We start from the raw sequence: 19,822 nt of genomic DNA, 5'->3' as shown, positions 1-19,822 counted from the left end.
TGCACGAGCAAGCTTGACAGGTGATGCGGAGTGTAGCCAAGGATTTATGGCCATTCGACTCCCCTCCAGGAAGCTTGGAGAAGCTGGTAGAGCTATTCAAGGGAGCGCTGCGGCGTATCCGGCTGTGGAAGATATCTGCCTGCCGAGAGGGTGCGTGAGAGGCCTGGGCCATGGTGAAGATGCGATATACCAAGATGGATCCTAATCACATGGCTCGTGTCGGACCGCTAGGGCCGAATGGGGAAGAAATTCCTTTTAGTATAGTATATGACCAAGTAGAGGTGGCCGCCAAATATTCCCAACAGGATTGTGCTACCTCTTGAGCACTGCATTGGTTTTCCCCGAAGAGGACGGGATGATGCAGCAAAGTAGCTTAAGTATTTCCCTCAGTTTTTGAGAACCAAGGTATAAATCCAGTAGGAGGCTACGCGAGAGTCCCTCGTACCTGCACAAAACAAATAAATCCTCGCAACCAACGCAAATAGGGGTTGTCAATCCCTATGAGGCCACTTACGAGAGTGAGATCTGATAGATATGATAAGATAATATTTTTGGTATTTTTATGATAAAGATGCAAAGTAAAATAAAGGCAAAGTAAATAGCAAAGGAAATAACTAAGTAGTAGGAGATTAATATGATGAAGATAGACCCGGGGGCCATAGGTTTCACTAGTGGCTTCTCTCGAGAGCATAAGTATTCTACGGTGGGTGAGCAAATTACTGTTGAGCAATTGACAGAATTGAGCATAGTTATGAGAATATCTAGGTATGATCATGTATATAGGCATCACGTCCGAGACAAGTAGACCGACTCCTGCCTGCATCTACTACTATTACTCCACTCATCGACCGCTATCCAGCATGCATCTAGAGTATTAAGTTAAAAACAGAGTAACGCCTTAAGAAAGATGACATGATGTAGATGGATAGACTCATGCAATATGAAGAAAACCCCATCTTGTTATCCTCGATGGAAACAATACAATACGTGCCTTGCTGCCCCTACTGTCACTGGGAAAGGACACCGCAAGATTGAACCCAAAGCTAAGCACTTCTCCCACGGCAAGAAAGATCAATCTAGTAGGCCAAACCAAACTGATAATTCAAAGAGACTTGCAAAGATAACCAATCATACATAAAAGAATTCAGAGAAGATTCAAATATTATTCATAGATAGACTTGATCATAAACCCACAATTCATCGATCTCAATAAACACACCGCAAAAAGAAGATTACATCAAATAGTTCTCCACAAGAGAGGGGGGGAACATTGTATTGATATCCAAAAAGAGAGAAGAAGCCATCTAGCTACTAACTATGGACCCATAGGTGTGAGGTAAACTACTCACACTTCACCGGAGTGGCTATGGTGTTGATGTAGAAGCACTCCGTGATCGATGCCCCCTCCGGCGGAGCTCCGGAACAGGCCCCAAGATGGGATCTCGTGGATACAGAAAGTTGTGGCGGTGGAATTAGGTTTTTGGATCCATTTCTGATCGTTTGGGGGTACGTAGGTATATATAGGAGGAAGGAGTACGTCGGTGGAGCAACAGGGGGCCCACAAGGGTGGAGGGCGTGCCCGGGAGGGGGGGGGTAGTCGCGCCCCCTACCTCGTGGCCTCCTCTTTTATTTCTTGACGTAGGGTCCAAGTCTCCCGGATCATAATCTTCCTAAAAATCACGTTCCCGAAGGTTTCATTCCGTTTGGACTCCTTTTGATATTCCTTTTCTTCGAAACCTTAAAACAGGCAAAAAACAACAATTCTGGGCTGGGCCTCCGGTTAATAGGTTAGTCCCAAAAATAATATAAAAGTGGATAATAAAGCCCAATAATGTCCAAAACAGTAGATAATATAGCATGGAGCAATCAAAAATTATAGATACGTTGGAGACGTATCAAGCATCCCCAAGCTTAATTCCTGCTCGTCCTCGAGTAGGTAAATGATAAAAACAGAATTTTTGATGTGGAGTGCTACTTGACATAATTTTAATGTAATTCTTCTTAATTTTGGTATGAATATTCAGATCCGAAATATTCAAGAAAAAAGTTCATATTGACATGAAAATAATAATACTTCAAGCATACTTAACAAAGCTATTATGTCTTCTCAAAATAACATGGCTAAAGGAAGTTATCCCTACAAAATCATATAGTCTGGCTATGCTCTATCTTCACCACACAAAATGTTTAAATCATGCACAACCCCGATGACAAGCCAAGCAATTGTTTCATACTTTTGACATTCTCAAAACTTTTTCAATCTTCACGCAATACATGAGCGTGAGCCATGGATATAACACTATATGTGGAATAGAGTGGTGGTTGTGGTGAAGACAAAAAGGGAGAAGATAGTCTCACATCAACTAGGCGTATCAACGGGCTATGGAGATGCCCATCAATATATATCAATGTGAGTGAGTAGGGATTGCCATGCAACGGATGCACTAGAGCTATAAGTATATGAAAGCTCAAAAAGAAACTAAGTCGGTGTGCATCTGTCGGCGTTCTAGGAATGGGGGTCCCCAGACTTGCCTGCCTGCGGCCTGCGGCATGGCTCGAGTGGGGGCCCAGGGCGGCCCATCTTCATCAGCTCAAGCTCAAGACCTCGCGAGGGGCCAAACCTCACGGGGCGGACGACCGGAAGCTTCCTTAGAGGCAACCTCATCAGGCAGGCTCACGAGGAGGCGGACAGATCAAGGCGGGGGTACCTCGCGAGGAACCCGTGACGCAAGCCATGACGTCCGAGACCAGGCGGGCGCCGGCCTGTCCAGTGTCCTTGTTTCCCCTTTGGTGCAAAGGGGGCAAGCACAGGCCAAGGCATCGAGCAAAGATTACCATTCCGGTGCAACGAGACCAAGACCAGCAGAGCGACAGGACGGAGGTCACCGTGGAGCCAAAGACGGCGTCATCACCAGTACTTTTGGCAGCCGAAGACCACCTTTGGTCAGGATAACTTGTACTAGATGTTCCCCTTCAAAATGGCCAATTGTTGGCACCCTTCCCGCTCATTATTTGGGGAGTGTCCAAAGGCCTCTATAAATAGAACTAGCCACCACAGAGTAGGGGGACATCGAGAGAGAGACAAGGAGGGACCGAAAAAGAGAGATAGAGAGAGAGGCGACTGAACTCGCCCAAGCAGTTCATCGCACCAGCTCAAGAACACCTCTGGCGAGACTGTTCTTCCCTTGTACTGTTCATCATTAGCCCCTGAGGCAATCCACCACACCACACACTGGAGTAGGGTATTACACCACAACGGTGGCCCGAACCAGTATAAACCTTGTGTCCCTTGTGTTGTTCATGGTTTCCAGCTCAAATCACGCGAGGAGATTGGATGCGGGTTGGTAGGGGAGAGATCTCAGCGCACACCTCAGTGTTCGAACCTCAAGGGTCTGCTGGAACCCGAAATCCGACATTTGGCGCACCAGGTAGGGGTGCGCCGGAGTCCTCCCTCCTGATGACCCGCTCTCCCCCGACATCGCATCCCGCCCTCATGGCGGACAACGCGTCGCCCGCTCCAGCAATGGATGCCGACACTGGGGCCAGGGGGCTCCGGGCCTTGGCCCCCGCCTTGTGACAGGTGCAGTGGCCTCGCAAGTTAAAGACCGAGACACCGCCGCGCTACAACGGCGCGACGGACCCGATGATTTTCCTGCTGGCGTACGAGGAGGCCGTCCTCAGAGCCGGGGGCGACGATCGGGTGATGGCCAACTGGCTACCCATGGCCCTCACCGGCGTCCCGCGCGCGTGGCTCCTCCTCCTGCCGACGGCCTTTGTCACCTCCTGGGAGGAGCTGCGCGACCTCTTCCTCGCCCGTTTCGCCGCACCAGCGCCACCCGTCGTCGCAGCTCTCCTGGGTGGCTCCCAGGCACCACCCTCGAGCCATCACGTCAAGCCGTTCAACCGCCGGATCAGCACCGCCTCCAAGCACCGAGAAGCCCCCCCAGGCTGGGTGGCGCCCGAGGCCGATCTAACCTTCGACTCGGAGGACCACCCCTTCAACCCCATTGGTTCGGGCGCTCCCGATGCTGTGCACCCCCACCATCTTCCAAGTGGCCGTCACCAGGACCCTCATCGACGGTGGTGCCGGCCTCAACATGCTCTCGGTGGAGGCCTTCAGCCTCCTCCACGTGCCGCTGGAGCGGCTCCATCCCAGCAGGCCTTTCTCGGGCGTCGGAGCCGGTTCCACCGCCGCCTTGGGACAGATATGCCTCCCAGTGACCGTCGGCACCTGCGACAACTTCCGTACGGAGCTGATCGATTTCGACATCGCCCCCATTGGCCTCCCCTACAACGCCATCCTTGGCTATCCGGCCTTGGCTCGGTTCATGGCAGCAACTCACCCGGCGTACAACCTCATGAAGATGCCAGGGAGTAGCGGCGTCCTCGCCGTGTCAGGAGACACAAGGGATGCGCTGCAGGTGCTCCAGCTTGTTTTCAGGGCGGCCGCGGTGGCGCAGCCCACTAGCACCGACGCCCTTGAGCCCAAGGGGGCTGCGCCAGCTAAAAAGAAGCAGGTGTTCACCCAAGATAAGGCAGAAACCAAGAAGCTACCAGTCGACGAGGACGGGTCCACTAGCACCACCTTCACCATAGGGGCCAACCTCGAGCCCGAGCAGGAGAAGGCCCTGATCAGGTTCCTGCGTGCGAACAAGAAGGTGTTCACGTGGGAACCTGATCAGTTAGCAGGGGTCCCAAGGGAAGTGATTGAGCACCACCTCAACATGTGCCCCAATGTGCGCCCCGTGAAGCAGAAGGCAAGGCGGCAGTCTACTGAGAAACAGGCTTTCATCGTTCAACAGACCCGGAAGCTAGAGGTGGCAGGAGTTATCCGCGAGGTCCGCTACCCTGATTGGCTGGCTAATCCGGTCGTTGTGCCAAAAAAGGGAGGAAAGGAGCGCATGTGCATCGACTTCACCAACCTCAACAAGGCCTGCCCGCAGGATCCATTTCCGCTCCCCCGCATTGACCAGATAGTTGACTCCACCGTAGAGTGTGACCTATTGTGCTTCCTAGAGGCCTTCTCGGGCTATCACCAGATCAAGATGGCGGTAGAAGACGTGGAGAAGACGGCTTTCCTGACCCTGTGTGGAGTGTACTGCTATACGTGCATGCCGTTTGGGTTGCGCAACGCAGGCGCGACCTTTCAGCGGCTGATGCACATCGCCTTAGGCCGGAAGCTCGGGAGGAAAGCTGAAGCTTACGTCGATGACATTGTGGTGAAGTCTCGTGAGGCAAGAACCCTGATACAGGACCTGGAAGAAACCTTTGCAAGCGTCAACGAAGTGCACCTACGGCTCAACCCGGAGAAGTGCGTATTTGGAGTCCCCTCAGGCAAGCTCCTGGGTTTCCTCGTATCCCACAGGGGCATCGAGGCCAACCCAGAGAAGGTCAAGGCAGTCGAAGACATGAGCCCGCTGAGGACCCTCAGAGAAATGCAGAAGCTCACCGGGCGTGTGACTGCGCTGGGGTGCTTCATCTCCAAGATGGGGGAACGAGCGCTGCCCTTCTTCAAGCTGATGAAGAAGAAGGGCCCCTTCGAATGGACTGAAGAGGCCGACAAGGCATTCCAAGACCTCAAGAGGTACCTTACCAGTCCACTAGTGATGGTAGCTCCGCGTCCTCGGGAGCCCCTGGTGCTCTACCTTGCGGCCACCCCCTACTTCGCTAGCGCAGCCCTGGTGGCGGTCAGGGAGGAGCGCTGTGCCAAGGCCGCGTCGACCATCCAAACTGAAGCAAATAAGAGCCAGGAGGGTCTCACGAAGGCTGCAACCACAGCCGGAAAGGAACAGCCACAGCTGGAGAACGCACCCGCAGCAGGAGAGGCCTCTTCAAGTGACCAAGCACTGGGAGCTTTGTCGTCTCAAGAGACGCCTCGACCTCTGGAGGATGCAAGCTGCGCCAGCAACCTCAACCTCGTTGAGCATCCCATGTACTTTGTCAGCACGGTGCTACGGGATGAAAGGGCACAGTATCCCATGCCTCAAAAATCCCTCCTCGCGCTACTAGTGGCCTCACACAAGCTGCGCCACTACTTCCAAGGACATCCCATCAAAGTCGTCTCAGCATACCGCTTGGAAAGAGTGCTCAGGAGCCCCAACTCAGCTGGAAGGGTTGCTGAATGGAACATCGAGCTACAGGCATTTCAGCTAGAATTCAGTACGACCAGAGTCATCAAGGGAGCCGCACTTGCGGATTTCGTGGCAGAATGGGCATAAGCGTCGGGTCTCGAGGCAGGCGAAGACCGATCACTTTCCTCGGGAAGTGAAGCACCGGATGGCTGGGTCATGTACTTTGATGGGGCGTTCTCCTGACACGGTGCGGGAGCTGGCGCAGTGCTCGTATCCCCTACCCAGGACAAACTCTACTACACCATACAACTTTGCTTCCAGCACGGAGAAAAGGTCTCCAACAACATAGCGGAGTACGAAGGCCTAATAGCAGGCTTGAAGGCCGCAATTGCCTTAGGGGTGAAGCGCCTCATCATCAAGGGCGATTCACAGCTCCTCGTCAACTTCTCCAACAAGATATACGAGCCAAAGGACGAGCACATGGAAGCCTACCTCGCTCAGGTTCACAAGTTGGAGAAACAGTTCTGGGGGCTGGAGTTGCAGCATGTGCCTCGCGGCACCAATCAGGAGGCTGATGACATTGCTAAGAGGGCGTCTAGGCGGCTGCCTCAGGAGCCTGGCGTCTTCGAGGAGCGGCTCTTCAAACCCTCGGTGGTGCCATCACTGTCGAGCACGGCGCAACCAAGGGAGGAGCTCCCTCAGCCGCCTGCCTCAGGAGCCCCGGTCTGCGGCCCAGCCTCAGGGGCACGCCTGCTCCTGGCGTTAGAGCCTCAGGAAGGGTGTTGGATCCCGGAGCTCAAGAACTACCTGATGCAAGGGACTCTGCCGGAGAATGAGGAGGAAGCGGAGCGTGTGGCGCGGCAGGCCACGGCTTATTGCATCAGGGATGGAGAGCTCTACAGGAAGCGACCAAATGACGTGTTCCTACGTTGCATCTCCCGAGAGCAAGGGAAGGAGCTACTGGCGGACATACACGGCGGAGACTGCGGGCACCACTGGTCGTCACGGACCCTTGTCGGCAAGGCGTTCCGTAGTGGATTCTATTGGCCCACAGCGGTCAACGACGCCGTTGAGCTTGTGAAGGCTTGCGAGGCCTGCCAGTTTCACGCTAAGCAGATCCATCAGCCTGCGGGGGGTCTACAGACTATACCCCTCTCATGGCCGTTCGCAGTTTGGGGGCTGGACATTCTGGACCCGTTTCCTCGGGCGCCAGGGGGCTATCGCTACCTCTACGTCGCCGTGGACAAATTCACCAAGTGGGCTGAGGTGGAAGCCGTCCACACAATCCCGGCAGGCTCAACGGTCAAATTCGTCAAGGGCCTCGTGAGCCGATTTGGGGTGCCCAACCGCATCATCACCGACAACGGTTCGCAATTCACTAGTAATCTCTTCAAAACGTATTGTTCTAACCTTGGAACGCAGATATTCTACGCTTCGGTAGCACACCCCCAGAGCAACAGCCAGGCCGAGTGAGCCAACGCGGAGGTCCTGAGGGGCCTCAAAGCCGGGACCTTCAAGAAGAAGCTGGAGGCCTGCGGAAGGGGCTGGTATGACGAGCTCCAGTCCGTGCTGTGGTCAATCCGCACAACTGCGACCAAGCCGACCAGCGAGACCCCGTTCTTCCTCATCTACAGAGTAGAGGCTGTTCTCCCTCACGAGGTCAGGCGTCGCTCCACACGGGTCCTGGCGTTCGACGAGACGCAGCAGGACGCCATGCGGTGGACGAATCTCGTGCTGGGGGAGGAACGCCGTCGAGAAGCCGTGCTGCGAGCGGCAAGGTATCAACATGCGCTGCGACGATACCACTGCCGCAACATCCGCCCAAGAACTCTTGAGGTAGGGGATCTTGTGCTCAGACGGGTTCTCTCCAGGGAGGGGCTGCACAAGCTCTCTCCCATGTGGGAGGGCCCATTCAAGGTTGTTCATGTTTCCAGGCCTGGCTCCGCGCGCTTGGAGACCCCGGAGGGGGTACCCAACCAGAATGTGTGGAACATTCAACATCTCTGGAGGTTCTATCCCTGAGCGAGGCCTAGCGCCTAGGAAAGGCCCGGTGCATGTGAAGAAGGTGAATGCCTGTGAAGCTGCCGCGTTTTGGGAAAGGCCCGATGCCTGTGAAGAAGGCGAATGCCTATGAAGCTGCTGCGTTTGGGGAAAGGCCCGGTGCCTGTGAAGAAGGCGAATGCCTATGAAGCTGCTGCATTTTGGGAAAGGCCCGGTGCCTGTGAAGAAGGCGAATGCCTGTGAAGCTGCCGCGTTTTGGGAAAGGCCCGGTGCCTGTGAAGAAGGCAAATGCCTGTGAAGCTCGCCGCCCGTGACACTCTCACGTAATAATGAGTGGGGCTGTACACGCCCCGGAGTCTCCGGAGTGCCGCCCTCGGGCCTCGGGGGCTCCCGCCCACGCCCAGTGGCAGCACTTAGCTCCGCGCTGGTGAGAAGACGTCGAAGACTAGAATAGGTGCCGGACGCGGCTTTCCCTTTTGCTTTCCGCAGTTGGCTTGTTTATTCCCGTTTGAAGTTTTATTGGAGTTGCTGACGTTCTTGGCTTGTGACTCTTTATCTTTTTCACTCGCTTGCCACGTTTTGTCTCGCACAAGTCTCACGAGGGAGGTTCGCGGGCGCCCTCACGAGTGTTTTCTACCCCGATCGTTTGGAGCTTTCCTATCCGAGTCCTCTGCGGAAGCACCCCTCCCAGTCCGTGCCACATGGGCATCGCGACACGAGCGCAGGACCTGGGCCGATCGCCCCCACAACCAAGACCGTAAGTTACCCCTCCTATTGATCCTTGCAGGGCACGAAGCGCACGACAAGGCCACGACCTCGGGAGGCGAGGACCGCGCCAAGCCCCACGGAGCTAAAATAGTTTCCGCACAAGGGTGCACGGTGCGGAAACACAGCGCAGAAATAGCGGAAACAGCGCAACGGTTAAACAACAGCAGTTCTAACACGCCCCTGTGGGGCCCTACATTACTTTATATTTCTGCGCAGGATAAGGAAGAAAACAAAACGGGCGCGATGCGTCTTGCGCCAACCCACAGCGAAGGCTCGAGCTGCTCCTGGGGCTCAGGCGGATCCCTCCTCTCGCTTCACCGGGGCGCGACGGCGGGCTGACCCGCTACCTTCACCCAGGCGGGCGCGACGGCGCGGGGGCTGGTCACGGCCACCGTTGGAGGAGGCCAACCGCCGAGCACCAGGATCGCAGGTAATCGTGATCGGTTTCTCTGCATGCTGGGACTTATCAAGTCGTGCGGTCGCCGAGGCGTTGTGGGGAAGCGCAATCGCCCACGTCCAATCAATCGCCACATGGCGCCCAAGGCCGCAGGCTGTTAGGGCCTGCGGCGCTTCGCGCTTGCCCCTTCGCTTTCCTGCTAGGCCAAGCCCGGGCGCGCCTTGGGCCCGAGGGCTACTGTCGGCGTTTTGGGAACGGGGGTCCCCAGACTTGCCTGCCTGCGGCCTGCGGCGTGGCTCAAGTGGGGGCCCAGCGCAGCCCATCTTCATCAGCTCAAGCTCAAGACCCTCGCGGGGCGGACGACCGGAAGCTTCCTCAGAGGCAGCCTCATCAGGTAGGCTCGCGAGGAGGCAGAGAGATCAACGCAGGGGTACCTCGCGAGGAACCCATGACGCAAGACATGACGTCCGAGACCAGGCGGGCGCCGGCCTGCGCAGTGTCCTTGTTTCCCCTTTGGTGCAAAGGGGGCAAGCACAGGCCAAGGCATCGGGCAAAGGTTACCATACCAGTGCAACGAGACCAAGACCAGCAAAGCGGCAGGACGGAGGTCACCGTGGAGCCCAAGACGGCGTCATCACCAGTACTTTTGGCAGCCGAAGACCACCTTTGGTCAGGATAACTTGTACTAGATGTTTCCCTTCAAAATGGCCAATTGTTGGCGCCCTTCCCGCTCATTATTTGGGGAGAGGCCCAGGGCCTCTATAAATAGAGCTAGCCACCACAGAGTAGGGGGACATCATGAGAGAGACAAGGAGGGACCGAAAAAGAGAGATAGATAGAAAGAGAGAGAGAGAGGCGACTGAACTCGCCCAAGAAGTTCATCGCACCAGCTCAAAAACACCTCTCGTGAGGCTGTTCCTCCCTTGTACTATTCATCATCAGCCCTGAGGCAATCCACCACACCACACACTGGAGTAGGGTATTACACCACAACGGTGGCCCGAACCAGTATAAACCTTGTGTCCCTTGTGTTGTTCGTGGTTTCCAGCTCAAATCACGCGAGGAGATTGGACACGGGTCGGTAGGGGAGAGATCTCTGCGCGCACCCCAGTGTTCGAACCTCAAGGGTCTGCCGGAACCCGAAATCCGACAGCATCCAACTTGCTTGCTCATGAAGACCTAGGGCATTTTGAGGAAGCCCATCATTGGAATATACAAGCCAAGTTCTATAATGAAAGATTCCCACTAGTATATGAAAGTGATAACATGAGATACTCTCTACTATGAAGATCATGGTGCTACTTTGAAGCACAAGTGTGGTAAAAGGATAGTAACATTGTCCCTTCTCTCTTTTTCTTTTTTTATTTGGGCCTTTTCTCTTTTTATGGCCTGTTTTCTTTCTCTCTTTTTTATTTGGGCTTCTTTGGCCTCTTTTATTTATTTATTTATTTTTGTCCGGAGTCTCATCCCGACTTGTGGGGGAATCATAGTCTCCATCATCCTTTCCTCACTGGGACAATGCTCTAATAATGATGATCATCACACTTTTATTTTTCTTACAACTCAACAATTACAACTTGATAACGGAATGGTGGAAAGTTGCATGGAAATATATCTCGGAATGGCTATGGAAATGCCATAATAGGTAGGTATGGTGCCTGTTTTGAGGAAGGTATATGGTGGGTGTATTATACCGGCGAAAGGTGCGCGGTATTAGAGAGGATAGCAAAGGTGGAAGGGTGAGAGTGCATATAATCCATGGAATCAACATTAGTCATAAAGAACTCATATACTTATTGCAAAAATCTACAAGTTATCAAAGCAAAGTATTACGCGCATGCTCCCACGTGGATAGATTGGTAGGAAAAGACCATCGCTCGTCCCCGACCGCCACTCATAAGGAAGACAATCAATAAATAAATCATGCCCCGACTTCATCACATAACGGTTCACCATACGTGCATGCTACGTCAATCACAAGCTTCAGGACAAGTATTTCTCAAATTCACAACTACTCAACTAGCATGACTTTAATATCACCATCTCCATATCTCAAAACAATTATCAAGTATCAAACTTACCATAGTATTCCACACACTCATAAGAGAATTTTTTTTATTCTTGAATACCTAACATATTAGGATTTTAAGCAAATTACCGTGCTATTAAGACTCTCAAAATAATCTAAGTGAAGCATGAGAGATCAATAGTTTCTATAAAACAAATCCACCACCGTGCTCTAAAAGATATAAGTGAAGTACTAGAGCAAAATTATATAACTCAAAAGATATAAGCGAAGCACATAGAGTATTCTAACAAATTCCAAATCATGTATGGCTCTCTCAAAAGGTGTGTACAGCAAGGATGATTGTGGTAAACTAACAAGCAAAGACTCAAATAATACAAGACGCTCCAAGCAAAACACATATCATGTGGCGAATAAAAATATAGCTCCAAGTAAAGTTACTGATAGAAGTAGACGGAAGAGGGGATGCCTTCCGGGGCATACCCAAGCTTTGGATTTTAGGTGTCCTTAGATTATCTTGGGGGTGCCATGGGCATCCCCAAGCTTAGGTTCTTGCCACTCCTTGTTCCATAATCCATCAAATCTTTACCCAAAACTTGAAAACTTCACAACACAAAACTTAAAGTAGAAAATCTCGTGAGCTCCGTTAGCGAAAGAAAATAAAAGACCACTTCAAGATACTGTAATGAACTCATTCTTTATTTATATTGGTGTTATACCTAATGTATTCCAACTTCTCTATGGTTTATAAACTATTTTACTAGCCATAGATTCATCAAAATAAGCAAACAACACACGAAAAACAGAATCTGTCAAAAACAGAACAGTCTATAGTAATCTGTAGCTAGCGCAAGATCTGGAACCCCAAAAATTCTAAAATAAATTGCTGGACGTGAGGAATTTTTCGATTAATCATATGCAAAAAGAATTAACTAAATATCACTCTCCAATAAAAATGGCAGCAATTCTCGTGAGCGCTAAAGTTTCTGTTTTTTTACAGAAAGATCAAAAAGACTTTCCCCAAGTCTTCCCAACGGTTCTACTTGGCACAAACACTAATTAAACACAGAAAACACAACCAAAACAGAGGCTAGATAAATTATTTATTAATAAACAGTATCAAAATGCAAGGAATAAAAATAAAATTGGGTTGCCTCCCAACAAGCGCTATCGTTTAACGCCCCTAGCTAGGCATAACAAGCAAGAATAGATCTAGGTATTGCCATAATAGTAAGATAGATTATTAAAACTCATTTCATATTCTCTACGTTAGGCAGCAAGTTTTCTTGGAGGCAAGCAAAAGTAATCAAAATGGCTAAATTTAATGGGACAAAAATCCCCAAGATCAACCTTGGGAGGTGTAGGTTCCTCCTTTGGTCCTTCATATTGCACAACCAATTCATCATTATAAGCATTCTTTTGACAGAACTTTGTGAGCCTATATTCAAGAGAATATCTTAGTTCATTATTTCGAATAGCCAAATCATCATTAAGTTCAGAAATTCTATCAACTAAAACATTGGTAGGAATCCTTTTTCTAAGATTTTCATTGAAAGCAACATAATCTAGAGATTGAAAACGCATTATTTCTTCTTGATCAAAGAGGATAGCCTCTATGGGAGGATGGCAACCGTCCACCCTATAATGTGCAAATATTTCTTTGGCCTCTTTTATTATGAATCTAAACTCATGAGCCAAAAAGATAGTAGCGGCATGCTTAAAAGAAGAATGCTCAATATTAGAAAAATCCTTTGTATGGAAGGATGCATGTGCATGAATTGTCTTTCAAGTTCAACTACAAGCATGGCAATAGCGTCCGCAAGACTACTAGTTCTATGAAGGATAGAACTACCCATAGAAGGTAAAGCACCGGCACAAGTAAAGAAATCTTGAATAACTCCTTTTCCAATAATATTACCACTACCAACACGGAATTTTTTTGTATGTAATATGGTGGGTTCTTTAGTAGGAGCATCAGAATTTTTCATGATATTATTATCAACAATAGTTTCCCAATTTCAGACATAGAGGCAGAAGGTAAAGGACTAGCCATAACGACAAGCAAATGAACTAACACACAAAGAAAAAAAGCAAGCGGGAAAGAGAGGGAGGATAGAGAGAGAGGGCGATTAAAACGGCAAGGGTGAAGTGGGGGGAGAGAAAAACGAGAGGCAAATGGCAAATAATGTAATGCTGGAGATAAGGGTATGTGATGGGTACTTGGTATGTTGACTTTTGCGTAGACCTCCCCGGCAACGGCACCAGAAATCCTTCTTGCTACCTCTTGAGCACTGCGTTGGTTTTCCTCGAAGAGGAAGGGATGATGCAGCCAAGTAGCGTAAGTATTTCCCTCAGTATTTGGGAACCAAGGTATCAATCCAGTAGGACGCTATGCGAGAGTCCCTTGTACCTGCACAAAACAAATAAATCCTCGCAACCAACACAAATAGGGGTTGTCAATCCCTATGAGGCCACTTACGAGAGTGAGATCTGATGGATATGATAAGATAATATTTTTGGTATTTTTATGATAAAGATGCAAAGTAAAATAAAGGCAAAGTAAATAGCAAAGGAAATAACTAAGTAGTAGGAGATTAATATGATGAAGATAGACCCGGGGGCCATAGGTTTCACTAGTGGCTTCTCTCGAGAGCATAAGTATTCTATGGTGGGTGAACAAATTACTGTTGAGCAATTGACAGAATTGAGCATAGTTATGAGAATATCTAGGTATGATCATGTATATAGGCATCACGTCCGAGACAAGTAGACCGACTCCTGCCTGCATCTACTAATATTACTCCACTCATCGACCGCTATCCAGCATGCATCTAGAGTATTAAGTTAAAAACAGAGTAATGCCTTAAGCAAGATGACATGATGTAGAGGGATAGACTCATGCAATATGAGAAAACCCCATCTTGTTATCCTTGATGGCAACAATACAATACGTGCCTTGCTGCCCCTACTGTCATTGGGAAAGGACACCGCAAGATTGAACCCAAAGATAAGCACTTCTCCCACGGCAAGAAAGATCAATCTAGTAGGCCAAACCAAACTGATAATTCGAAGAGACTTGCAAAGATAACCAATCATACATAAAAGAATTCAGAGAAGATTCAAATATTATTCATAGATAGACTTGATCATAAACCCACAATTCATCGGTCTCAACAAACACACCGCAAAAAGAAGATTACATCGAATAGTTCTCCACAAGATAGAGGGAGAACATTGTATTGAGATCCAAAAAGAGAGAAGAAGCCATCTAGCTACTAACTATGGACCCGTAGGTCTGAGGTAAACTACTCACACTTCATCGGAGGGGCTATGGTGTTGATGTAGAAGCCCTCCAAGATCGATGCCCCCTCCGGTGGAGCTCCGGAACAGGCCCCAAGATGGGATCTCATGGATACAGAAAGTTGCGGTGGTGGAATTAGGTTTTTGGCTCCATTTCTGATTGTTTGGGGGTACGTAGGTATATATAGGAGGAAGGAGTACGTCGATGGAGCAACATCGGGCCCACGACGGTGGGGGCGTGCCTGGGGGGGGGGGGATAGGCGCGCCCCCTACCTCGTGGCCTCGTCTTTTCTTTCTTGACGTAGGATCCAAGTCTCCCGGATCATAATCTTCCTAAAAATCATGTTCCCCAAGGTTTCACTCCATTTGATATTCCTTTTCTTCGAAACCCTAAAACAGGCAAAAAACAGCAATTCCGGGCTGGGCCTCCGGTTAATAGGTTAGTCCTAAAATAATATAAAAGTGGATAATAAAGCCCAATAATGTCCAAAACAGTAGATAATATAGCATGGAGCAATCAAAAATTATAGATACATTGGAGACATATCAGATTGTAAGTTAGACTACCTGTTGGAAGGTGTAGAGGAAGACGTGTTTGAGTCCAAGTGACTGTGTACTTTCCTCATCTAGCTGAATTGTATATCATTTGTCATGGCAGACCTTTTCACTTCAACCTCCGGACCCGAAGGTGCGGAGTGTTTCTGAATACCGTCGCAGCCGAATAGGCCAGGGTATGCCTGGAAAACTAGGCGTAGGGGATCATAGTTGCTTGAACAGACAAGTTGTATCAGGCTAGATATGTTATATTTCATTAATATCGTAAGAAACATCTTCCAGAGAGAATAGCTCCGTTAAGGGTTCCTTTCCCTGGGTGTGCATGCATTTAGTGCGCATGTCCGAATTGTGATGTGAACACCACAGTTTGTATAACTTCTAGGGATGCACAATGGAGTGAGTTTTTAAAAAACATCTTTAATTCACCGATTGAATATTCCCTTAAGAACGCTAGCTTTCGGCTTCACCCAGTCTGAGGTACACATCCGGATGACCCGGCAGTAACAATCGATGTGGTGCTCCCTTTATGCCCTAGCCGAACTATCGGGAACGTAAGGCATAAGCACAGGAGCCAGACAACCAGCTTGGCCAAAACTTAAGTCATATCGATACATATGGTGGCAAAGAAAAGGTACATATGGAAAAACTCATATGTGAGGAGCTTGATGCTCAAGGAATGACAAGAACCTCTGTCCAAGAAGCCCCCAGGTACAAGTGGAGTACATATTTAAAGATGTATGTGTCAATGGTGTGCGTTCTAGCCATACCAAAGCTTTAAAGCAAGAAAGAAAAAAATAAACGGAAAAGAGAGAAAAAATAATGGAAACTACAGGGGAGGAGGAGACGAACAAGGGGTTTGGCGCTAGGCATAGAATCTTCGGAGTCTGGCCGCGTTCCAGGAGTTCGGCTTGAGGCGATTGTCTGATGCATCGCGAAGATGATACGCTCCTCCGGTGAGAACTTCGTCAATTATGAAGGGACCCTCCCATTTGGGCTTGAGTTTGTCCTTTTTCTTCTCCGATAGGCGTAGAACGAGTTCGCCAACGTTGTAAGTCTTGGCCCATACTTCTTTGCTTTGATATCTTCGAGCCTGTTGTTGGTAAAATGCTGAACGGGCTTTTGCGACATCGCGTTCCTCCTGCAGGGCATCTAGGACGTCCTGCCGATCAAGCTCGGCTTCTCTCTCTTTGTACATACGCACTCGAGGTGAGTCGTGAATAATATCGCAGGGCAATATAGCCTCTGCACCATACACCATGAAGAAAGGTGTGTATCCGGTAGTACGATTGGGCGTGGTCCGCAGCCCCCAGAGTATGGAGTCGAGCTCCTCAACCCAGTGCTTGTCTGATTCTTTCAAAGACCGCACTAGTCTGGGCTTGATGCCACTCATAATAAGACCGTTGGCTCGTTCGACTTGACCGTTGGTTTGTGGGTGATAGACGGAGGTGTAATCGAGTTTAATACCCAGATTAGTAGACCAGGTTTTTACCTCGTCGGCTGTGAAATTGGAGCCGTTTTCAGTGATGATGCTGTGTGGGACCCCATAACGGTGCACAACACCGGATATGAAGTCTATCACCGGGCCGGACTCGGCCGTTTTGACCGGTTTAGCCTCTATCCACTTAGTGAATTTGTCCACCATAACCAGCAGATATTTTTTCTTATGGCTTCCCCCTTTAAGGGGTCCAACCATATCGAGTCCCCAGACCGCAAAAGGCCAAGTGATGGGGATTGTTTGTAAGGCAGTGGGGGGCATATGGCTTTGATTGGCAAAGAGTTAGCATCCGACGCAATGTTGGACAAGGTCCTGTGCATCTGCTCGGGCCGTCGGCCAATAAAACCCTATACAGAAGGCCTGGCTAACAAGGGCCCGACCTGCGGCGTGGTGACCGCCGAGTCCGGCATGAATTTCAGTCAAGAGCTGCCGCCCCTCTTCCTCGGATATACATCGTTGAAGGACTCCGGTGGCGCTTTTCTTGTAGAGCTCTCCATCATGAACCTTGTAGGTCTTTGAACGCCGGACAATGCAGCAGACCTAATTCTGGTCCTTAGGAAGCTCTTTCCTGTTAAGGTAGGCCAGGAAGGGTTCGATCCATGGGGCAATGACTGCGATGATGAGATGCGCCGACGGTGTTATTTCGGTGGTTGAGCCCCCGACGACGTCGGTGTTTCCGGGATCTAGGGTTATGTTTGGATCTGGACTAGTATTGTCGTTTTCCCCCTACCACACCACGGATGGCTTGAAGAGCCTTTCCAGGAAGATATTAGGTGGGACGGGGTCGCGCTTAGTGCCTATACGAGCAAGAACATCCACCGCTTGATTACTTTCTCGAGCCACGTGATGTAACTCGAGCCCCTTGAACCGGGCCAACATTTTTATGACTGTGTTAGGATACGCTGCCATCTTCAGATCTTTAGCGTCGAAATCTCCATTTATTTGAGATATTGCAAGGTTTGAGTCCCCGCGTACTTCTAGGCGTTGTATGCCCATGGGGACAGCCATCCGAATACCATGCAATAAGGCCTTGTATTTGGCTGCGTTATTGGAGTCTGTGTATAGTATTTGGAGAACGTACTAGACGACGTCTCCAGTAGGGGACGTTAAAACGACGCCCGCTCCTAACCCTGCCAGCATTTTGGAGCCGTCGAAGTACATGACCCAATTGGAGTATGTGCCATACTCTTTAGGGAGTTCGGCCTCTGTCCATTCGGCGACGAAGTCGGCCAGCACTTGGGATTAGATAGCCCGACGTGGTTTATATGTAATGTCAAATGGGAGGAGCTCAATGGCCCATTTGGCAATCTGGCCCGTAGCATCGCGGTTGTTTATAATGTCATTGAGTGGTACTTCGGAGGCCATCGTGATCGAACATGCCTGGAAGTAGTGACAGAGCTTTCGGGATGCCATGAAGACCGCATATGCTATTTTTTTGATAATGAGGGTACCGATATTTGCATGGTGTGTAAGGATACTAGATACGTAGTATACTAGCTTCTGGAGTGGGAATTTATGTCCGTCCTGTTCTCGTTCAACGACGAGTACGGCGCTCAACACCTGATGTGTTGCCGATATGTATAATAACATCGGTTCACCGGCGTTTGGTGTGGACAGGATTGGATTGCTCGCAAGAATGTTTTTTTATTTCCTCCAGTCCAGCTGTTGCCGCGTCCGTCCACTCGAAGTGGTCGGTTCGCCATAGAAGGCGATAGAGTGGCAGCGCCTTTTCTCCCAATCTGGAGATAAAGGGGCTTAGAGCTGCTACGCAACCCGCAAGCTTTTGAACTTGTTTAAGGTCTGTTGGCTTAGCCTATTGTGAAAAAGCTCGGATTTTGGCTGGGTTTGCTTCGATTCCTCTATTGGAAACAATGAAGCCCAACAGTTTTCCAGCGGGGACGCCAAAGACACACTTTTCCGGGTTGAGCTTAATGTCATACGCCCGGAGGTTATCGAATGTAAGATGTAAGTCGTCTGTTAGTGTTTTGACGTGCCTAGTTTTGATGACAACGTCATCGACGTAATCTTCTACTCTTTTGCCGATCTGTTTCTCTAGGCATGTTTGAATCATGCGTTGGTATGTGGCGCCGGCGTTCTTGAGCCCAAAGGGCATGGTGTTGAAGCAGAATGGCCCATATGGGGTGATAAATGGTGTTGCGGCTTGATCGGACTCCTTCATTTTGATTTGATGGTATCTGGAATATGCATTGAGGAAACACAGTGAGTCGTGTCCTGCGGTGGCGTCGATGATTTGATCAATGCAGGGGAGGGGGAAGGGATCCTTGGGGCAAGCCTTGTTAAGGTCTTTGAAATTGACGCACATGCGCCAGGATTTGTCCTTCTTTGGTACCATCACTAAGTTTGCCAGCCAGTCCGGATGTTTGATTTCTCTAATGAATCCGGCCTCGATGAGTTTGGCCAGCTCCTGCCCCATGGCTTGTCGCTTGGGTTCGGAAAAGTGCCGCAGTGTTTGCTTAACCGGTTTAAACCCCTTTAATATATTGAGGCTATGTTCGGCCAGGTCGCGTGGGATCCCTGGCATATCTGAAGGGTGCCAGGCGAATGTCCCAGTTTTCGCGCAGGAATTCTCGTAGTGCGGTGTCAACTGTTGGGTTCAGTTGAGCTCCGATAGATGCTGTCTTCTTGGGGTCCGTTGGGTGAACCTGGAATTTGACTATTTCTTCTACTGGTTTGAAGGAGGTGGATTTAGGGCGTTTATCGAGGATCACGTCGTCCCTGTCCACCGTGGAGCGTAGTGTGGTTATTCTTCGGCCGCGAGGGCTTCGGATAGCGCCTCTAGGGCCAGGGATGCGGTTTTGTTTTCAGCGCGGAGTGCTATGTCCGGATCACTGACAAGAGTGATTATACCGTTTGGTCTGGGCATTTTGAGCTTCATATACCCGTAATGGGGTATGGCCTGGAAGCGTGTAAAAGCATCCCGCCCCAACAGGGCATGATATCCGCTGCTGAAAGGGGCCACTTGGAAAGTTATTTCTTCGGACCGGTAGTTCTCCGGCGTGCCGAATACTATGTCAAGTGTGATCTTGCCCGCGCACCGCGCCTCCCTACTGGGAATAATTCCTCGGAAGGTTATGTTACTTTGCTTGATGCGGCTCCTATCTGTTTCCATTTTATGGAGTGTGTCCTCATAAATGAGGTTTAGTCCGCTGCCGCCGTCCATGAGGACCTTGGTAACTCGAAACCCGTCC

The sequence above is a fragment of the Triticum urartu genome, chromosome 7A (assembly GCF_056163025.1).
Source record: "Triticum urartu cultivar PI428250 chromosome 7A, HENAU_Tu73, whole genome shotgun sequence".
NCBI lineage: Eukaryota > Viridiplantae > Streptophyta > Magnoliopsida > Poales > Poaceae > Triticum > Triticum urartu.
This window is presented reverse-complemented; position numbering follows the sequence as displayed.